Here is a 9,125-nt window from a genome sequence, read left to right as displayed (position 1 = left end):
CCTTTTTCATTCCTCTTGGGTTTTTTCCATGAGGTCAGGTGATGGCCTTTAACGGTCGCCCGTCCAATATGTCTTTTCCATTCAAAGTTCCTGGTGACACATCCCTGACTAACTTGATCCGACTCAACAAGGAACAAACTCCGTGGGAAATAATTTTTATGGCTTTTAGCCTAACTCGATAAAACGTTCGAATTTAACCGATTAAAGTTTCCAATAATTAAAATTTAAAATAACACTTTATTGTGGGTCTGTTCGTCCCTCACATATATATATATATAAGTATTTAATTCGTTATTAATTGTAAACAAAATAATAATTTATAATTAAATTAATAAGCAAAAATATTATCTGAATACAGAGAATTACTTAAAGTTAGAATGAAGTTATATCTATTTCTCCTCCAAGCTTAATAATAAAAATATTTAAAAAAAAAAGAGTTTTCTTTATTATATTCGATCACGTGAGAAGAAACTTTTCTTTTATTTATTTTTCTTTTTTTTTTAACTTTTCCTCTCACGTCATAGAACAATTACATTGAAAGAACATGTTCTGTACCTAAAAATCATTGCAGCAAAAGTAAATATTTTTGTAATTTAATGAAAAATAAAAGTGTCTTTCCCGGTTTATTTTACATAGAAAGATCTTTTTGATTTATAAATAATTTTAACAGTTAATTTTCCACTTTGCATGGCACTAGTTTGGTCAAAGGTTTAGACAGAGATAAGGCTAATTACGTAGCTAGTAAGCGAAACGTGCTAATTCCCCCGATGCCATTAATTACAAGCAGATATTTGTCTCTTATGAGGACTGATAGTTTGCACGCCATTCAACCATTAACCCATATCAGTAGATGCGTCAGCAAGTAGCAGAATGAGTGGAGAGGACAGATGTTACCTCTATGAATATATTAATTAATATCCTCCTTTCACTTATTTTAAATTATAATCAGATTTCCAATGAAAATCGAATATTCTTTACAAGAGTTATGTTATTAAGTGACAAATTATTTAATATAAATGAATATATTATATGTAATTAAATTTGATTTATGTATATTTTGATAAAGTATGTATTTTTCTTTCAAATTGCACTAATAAAACTTAACTTTAATTAAGTAAGGTTTATCATCATCATCATCTTAACTAGTTGGCATTGTCTCATCTCATCTTCACAGGAGGTTTATCATCATTATTCTAAAATGTATTAAGACCTATGGTATCTTAACATGTCACTCTATCATCTCAATAGGTTTATCATCATCACCATCATCATTTTAATAACTTTTAGGATCTGTTACAGTGTCATTCCATCTTCTCATTTATCTTCCTTTATCTCTTCGCTCATGGGGTTAAGATTTTCTTAAGATGTCTTTCAATAAAAAGGTTTATGTTTTACTTCTAAAAATATTAAAAATTTTAATTTTTTTTGACGTTGAAATAAACTTTATATATATATTTTAATCGTAAAAAAAAGAATTATAAATTCTATAAAAAATAAATTTAAATAAATATTGTAAAAGTTTTATTATTCAAACATATTAAAACTGAAGGCATAAGAAAGAAACTTGTAAAACCAAAATAAAAAATAAAGTATTAAAATTTATAAATGAAAAAAAAAATTAAAACCNATGTATTTTTCTTTCAAATTGCACTAATAAAACTTAACTTTAATTAAGTAAGGTTTATCATCATCATCATCTTAACTAGTTGGCATTGTCTCATCTCATCTTCACAGGAGGTTTATCATCATTATTCTAAAATGTATTAAGACCTATGGTATCTTAACATGTCACTCTATCATCTCAATAGGTTTATCATCATCACCATCATCATTTTAATAACTTTTAGGATCTGTTACAGTGTCATTCCATCTTCTCATTTATCTTCCTTTATCTCTTCGCTCATGGGGTTAAGATTTTCTTAAGATGTCTTTCAATAAAAAGGTTTATGTTTTACTTCTAAAAATATTAAAAATTTTAATTTTTTTTGACGTTGAAATAAACTTTATATATATATTTTAATCGTAAAAAAAAAGAATTATAAATTCTATAAAAAATAAATTTAAATAAATATTGTAAAAGTTTTATTATTCAAACATATTAAAACTGAAGGCATAAGAAAGAAACTTGTAAAACCAAAATAAAAAATAAAGTATTAAAATTTATAAATGAAAAAAAAAATTAAAACCTGAAACCATTTAATTAGAATTTTTGATATGTTAAATTCAATTTGAATTAAGTACAAAAGTGTTTAATAAAAATAAACTCGAGTGATAACAATATAGAAAAATCCAATAGAAAACATAAGAAATGGCAATTAAATCATGTCAATAAAAGTTATTGCAACTTATTGCTTTGATTATTAACACTTAGCAACTAGAAAGATAGCTGTAAAATATGCAATTCCTTACAAAGTAACTCTTTATGTTGCACATAAAACATCCAATTAAATGTAAAGAACATGTTTTATATTTCTTTTCCTCGACTATAATTTCTTGCAGACAAAATATCTATTTTTTTTTTTGTCCTTCTTCTACCTCTCTCTCTCTCTCTCCTTCTTCTATTAGCTTTTATTAAGATATTATTGCACGCTTTGAAGATTGAAAATTGCTTTTCTTTTTTTTCGATTTAATACTTAAAATTAATTAACTTTTCGTCAAAAATTAGTTTAATTATTAAAATATAAAAGCTATTTTCTTTTCTCATTACAGTGATTGATAAAATATAAAGAGAAATTTGCATTTCTATTTGACAAAAATCGTTAATTAATTCTCCTAATTCTACTTTTTATTTCTTATTTTATTTTTTGAAAAATATGATCATATTTTTTAAGATTTCAAGCGATATTTGAAGATTTGTTAGCTTCACTTGTCAAAATAACAAGAGATATTTGGTACTATGTCAAATTCATTTTCTTTATTTTGAATGAGACGTGTACGTCACTCATCGTAATAACAGTAATCCATATTTTTTCTTTATTTTTTTTTTCTCTTTCTCTGGAATTTTTTACTGAAATAAAGTTTAGAAAATTTTATTTTATTTCACGTAATACTACTTTATATAATAAAAATATTTTTTATAATATATCTTTCTCTCATATATAACATTTTTAAAAATATAAATTACTTTATAAAAAAAATAGATTTAGTTTTGCCAAAATATTTTACTTTATAAATTATATTTAATAGCCTTTTAGAAATCAAAAATGGACCTTTATTTACTCCTAAAAGGTTTGAGTAATAAGGCCTAGTATTTAGGTTTTATAGAAGTTTCATTTTATTGTAATTCTACAACTGAATTTTGTAATGCTTACAAGCTTAAAACTTTTGTTTTAAAATATAAAAATGACAAATTTACTTATTTATTTATAAATTTCTCTCGTTTATTCATTTCAATATATAAATTTTTGTAGGTTTTTGAACGTGTATTCAAGTATCAATACCAGTCGATCCCCCTATAACACTGTTGATAATTCCGTTTTATACGAATTCCATGTTGTACGAGTCACTTAGATTTTACAAATATGTGAGCCGTTCACAGCCCGGCACACGTATTTGTAAAATCTAAGTGACTCGTACAACATGGAATTCGTATAAAACGGAGTAATCAATAGTGTTATAGGGGGGTCGACTGGTAATGAAGCAACTGTACTTTACATGTTATCTTCTATTCGTTTGTACAAGTATACGTAAAAAGGAATTGATTAAATGTTTTTTTTTAACTTAATATGATCATTAATAACATAAAAAGTATTAAAACAATTAAATATTCTCATCAGATAATTATTAATCAGGAAATTTGATGTATTTAAAAAGGAATAACGTGCACAATACATCAAGAAGTTCGAATTAATTTTTAATAAATTTAATTGAAGGTTGATTTATTTTTTTACATTTGAACAAAAGAAATTTAATAATTAAATAAGAATTATTATCTATATAATAAATGTAACTAATCCTATAATTATTTCAAATATCAAATTAACAGCCGAATTCTTTATCGGTGCTATAAAGCTTATTAATTACTGGCAATTTGGCAGGAGGCATGTCTCTATCTCTTGTTAAATATAATAATTATTTAATAATATAATATTAAATCTATAATGTAGTAATTATTTAGTCTTATAGCACGATAAAGAGAAAAGAATCAACCCACCAAATTATGCGTAATGTTGGTAAAAGGCTCAATTAACACGAAGACCTCTCCATATTTCTTTCAGTAACTTTCAACACTTTATATACATATTTTTGAAGAAAATTAATTTTTTTTTTAATTTTCAAAACTAATGTTGATATAAATAAAAAAAGGTTTGTCTACAGATAATACATTGCATAAAATACTGGAATGGATTTTATTGCAATCATACTTAATCACAAATAAAAAGTTATCTCATGTTATTGAATATATGATGGAGAGGATGAGACTTAAAGAATCATTATTAAAAAAAATCCCTTCAGATACTTCTGTAGATAATTCAACAAATATTAATATGTTTATATTTTGCTTTTTTTCCTTAGATTTTATTACTTTTCCCCTTCCTTCATACCTGGATTTTTTTTCTTTTCTTTATAGTTAAATTTAAAAAATACTATTTATAATTTATCAGATTAATATAAATATCGTATAAATATTAAAAAGCATATTAGTAGAATTTTACATAAAATTTTTATGAAAGATTTAACAGATATAAAGGAAATTTATTGAAGAAAATGTTATGAGGTACGAGAAAACAAATATTCGTATTTCATTATAAGTTGTATTTATAAGATAAAATAATTTTTTAAGAAGAATAAAGTACATTTAAATATTGTTAAATCAATTCTTAAGCTCTACCTTAATTAATAACAATTTAAGAATTACTTTAAGAATATTCTTTAATAGCTGTATTAGTGAATAAGATAGCAATTTGTATCAGAAAATCAAAAGTTTCCTTTTCTATAACATCATTTACAACAGTTCTTCGGTATCGTCTTTCAAAATTATCATCAACAGTATAAAAAAAATATAGAAGAGAATATAAACTTTTCCCTTTTTCTACTTGAAATTTATATTTAAAAAAGATATAAAATTACTAAAAAAGTAAATTAATTTTCTTTCCCCCCAAAAAAAAAATCGAAAAATTCAACACTTATAAAAGCATTTAAGTAAACAAATTACAGTTTAAATATTTATAAACTTAATGAATTAAAAAAAAATAATAAGAGAGAGAAAAAGAAAGTTTTGTTTAATCTAGATAATTATTGCGCTTAGCGAATAAATGAATTACATGGATAAATTAGCATTAATGTACATTTTGTTTCCTATAAAAAAATTCTTATGAAATGTTTTCTGTAATTAAATTAAGTTTCATTAAAGTGTATTACTAGACATTACTTAGATTTTCGTATTCAGTACGGAATTATGCTCGATTAAACTATTAAAGACAGTTATTAAAGTAAGTGCTCTTTATTTCTATCTTAAATCCGAAGAGATTCATTTATAAATTCGTAAGGGTGGCCCAAAAGTCAGTTAATCCCTGTAGAAACTAAATTTCTATCGTATTCAGCTATTCTTTTCACTTACAAATGTATTGCCCTGTTAAAACAGGAACGAACCTCTAGACATAAATTCTCGATGATGAATATCAGGAAATGTTCCAAAATTTCTAGATAATTGTCCGAATTAACTTGTTATTTGAGTATGCATAAATTGTCGACACCCGTAGTAGTGATCTTTACGCCATAACTGTTATTGGAAGTTTCACAGATGATTTCAAGAACGTTACACTGAAAGCCATTCCTGCGAGATTATAGAAATGGAAACTAGAATTCGAAAGGTAACTCCATCACTTCATATCGTTGTTCCCAGTTTTCTTTTGTGCAAGAGAATTTTTGTCCACTGCACTCGACATAAACGTGCAAGAAACAATTAGATCTTTGGCACACGTGGCCAGATCCCATTTCTTTCACACTTGCTGTTCATCTGGAGAGTGATGTTTACAAACCATTGCCAGTCATTGATTCTTGTTGATGCAAATTTGGATGAAAATACGACGTATCTCAGAATTCGGTAGTGGTTTTCTTTACCATTCTGTTGCTTAGTTTTTTTTTTTGGAACTTCGATCTATGGACGATTCGCATCTGTTGAGGGTTGTTCAGCAAAAGCACGATATAATTTGCATAGGAATTACATTCTTTTAATTTATGAGCATAGGAACAGGTTCTTGCACATTCAGCACCTATTTTGCAAAGTCAGCAAATATTGTTATGCATTATTATCTGTAAGAGAGTTTAATCTCGCAGATTACATTTACTACAAAGTAACGTCGTTGGTATGTAAATAACTCGTGAAACATATATTAAATATAAAGATTAACATAAAAATATGAAAAAGCGGTCATTATATCTTTACGGGGAAACGTTACCAAAATCTTACTACTTAAGAAAATAGAATTTTCGAGGAAATTTTTACGTTTATTTAAAAACGTATTTAGACTAAATGATAGTGTGACGTCTTATGTTTGCATTCTAAGGTAATAAATATATTTATAATGAGTTATTAATTATATATATCCTACTTGTTAAAAGTGACCAAAAGATAATATTCTGGCAACCGATATCATAAAGCATAGAGGAGAAAGTGGAACCCCTCCATTTATAATAGAGATGAGAACTCTAGCAAATTGTAGCTGTACTGCACCAGGAAGACATCCATAGTAAGAGGAGGACGCCTCTCACTTCACTGAAACAGGACCTTTGTATTTTTCGCAATTCCAAACTTTTAAATGGTAAGTGAATTTAATTACTTCTAAAATATAAATCATGTAGTTATAGGTTCTCTGGTGCATGTGTCCCGTTCTAGAGGCCTAGAGTACACGTGAATCTGTCTGATGTTCACGTTTTTAAGGTCTGGTGTCGACAAAAATTAAGTTAACCTAAGATGGCGATGCGTGAAATACGGATCCCATCGGTGCTTTTAATATGGAACCCGACTCCTCTGGGGATCCGTATTACCCACAAATTCAAATCATGGAATAATTTGTGTAAACGTATGAGGTGGATGAATCAAAATGTTAGAAATAGATACCTAAAACTAGAAAAAAAGTAGATGTAGTTAAATTCTGAAGTTATTTTGATTGAAAATCTTCTGGACAGATAAGTGTTCTTTTAAACTGATTTTTTTCGAATTGAATTTTTTTTTAATTTTCAGATGCTTAGAACCAAGCTGAAGAAGCCGAAGAAAAACCCGAAGAGACAAACTTGGAGCCGGGAGAAAATGGCAGAGACAGTGAGTACGGTTAAGAGACAAGAAAATGGAGCTGAAGAAGTGCCAAAAACTACTTTGCGAACTCTCTTTTTGCAAGCAGACATTCGTCCGGAGCAATTTGTGAAAAAAGACTAGTTAGAAAGCCAATTCTTTCCGAGAATATCGAAAAAGAGCTGGTGGAATACATATTGTTGATGGAAGTCATTTTTTGATTATTAAAGCATTTTTTTCGATAAAATACATTGGAGTAAATGATTTTGTAATTAATTAACTTTTTTTGTACTTTTTTGTATATTGGAACTCATAATATCGGAAAGAAATTTAAATACTAATTGGGCTGCAATTTGAAAAAAAAAATAAAAAAATTGTGGGCCTTTAAATTCTGTCTTTCCTTAATCTCGAGAAGGTTGATAGATGTGGAAAGCTTAAAGACAGGAGGCCTCAATTAACTATATATAAACTTGTTTCCTTGTATAAACTTCCGATTTAGACTGGAATTCGCGTGATTTTAATCCAAAATTTTAAACCAGAAAGAAGTTACATAGATAATTAGCATGCTTTCAGGAAAAGAATGATGTACAGGGGCAAAACAATAATAATTTGAGATCCAGATAATATATTTTAAATTAAAAATTTGATTAGAAATTGCAACACAACACATTTTAACGAATTGTAAATTAAATTTAATATATTTTTTTTTTTACATAAAAGTATTAAATTTATTTACAATTTTCTTAGTTTTTGCTTAAAGTATTCTTTAAAATTGTAATACGTCACGTTTAAGCAAATATAACTTGTCAAAATTAAAAGAATTAAAATAATATCATTAATTTTCTAATTTTACAAATGTTTATCTTCTAAATTTGATAAGAAGTAAGAAAGTTTTTTTCGGAAAAGATGTTGGATACGACGGAATCTGTGCTGGACTTTTTTAATGATGCGAATGGAAATGTTAGCTAATGACACGGTATTCGTGATTGTTTTACATAACAAATTACTATTAAAAAAGGAGGAAATGTAGAAAAGAAAATAAAGATTTTACTGTGATTCGAATATTAAGATTTTAGCCAACATCGTTAATGTCACACTGATTCTTGTTGGATAACGATGGCGACAATTGCAAATTTTAAAACACATCATTTATCTTCTTTTTTTTAACATTACGATGTATAAAGTTGTTATAATTGGAATTTTCTTTTTTTATTGATTTATTTTATTATGTTTATGTAGTTTTTCTATGTAAATATGTAGTACATGGTGCTCCATAAGTTTGGAATTACAGGTGTTACGTTGATCATCGTTCATAGGTCAAGTATGCTGCATCTAAATTGTCGTGTATGTAATGATTTTTTTAGAGTAAATTTTTAGAAAAATCATTATTTTAAAACCTAAAACTAATTTTAAAAAATCAAAAAAAACTATTATCTTGTTATCAAGGATTTTTTTTTCTAAAAAAAATTAATTTTTCTACAAAAGTTTATGAAAAAAATCACTGAGAAAGTAAAATTTTACATTTGTAGATATTAATTTAACTGGAAATTATACTACATTTTTTAATAGTAGAATTAATTTAATGCTAAACGTGAAGATGAAGCTATTAATAAACAAAGGAAATTATTTTATATCTTTTTAAAATGAATAATTAATAAATTTAAGAAGAAGAGGAGCATCAGACAAAAATTATTTCAATGTCTTTGAAAATAATTAATGTTCAGAAATAAATAGAAACGATTATATTTTCCTTTATTTCCAACTTTATATATATGTTTTTTTTTTCTTATTACGTTTTTATTCATTTTTAAATTGAATAAATAAGTTCCTCAATCTTTCTCTTTTAGTTAACATTAAGAGTAGGATTCTCATTCTTGGGATAATTTTTGTC

Source organism: Centruroides sculpturatus, unplaced genomic scaffold (genome assembly GCF_000671375.1).
Source record: "Centruroides sculpturatus isolate CEXI.00-Female unplaced genomic scaffold, Cexi_2.0 scaffold11, whole genome shotgun sequence".
Taxonomy (NCBI): Eukaryota; Metazoa; Arthropoda; class Arachnida; order Scorpiones; family Buthidae; genus Centruroides; species Centruroides sculpturatus.
The sequence above is the reverse complement of the archived record's forward strand: the minus strand, read 5'-3'. Positions refer to the sequence as shown.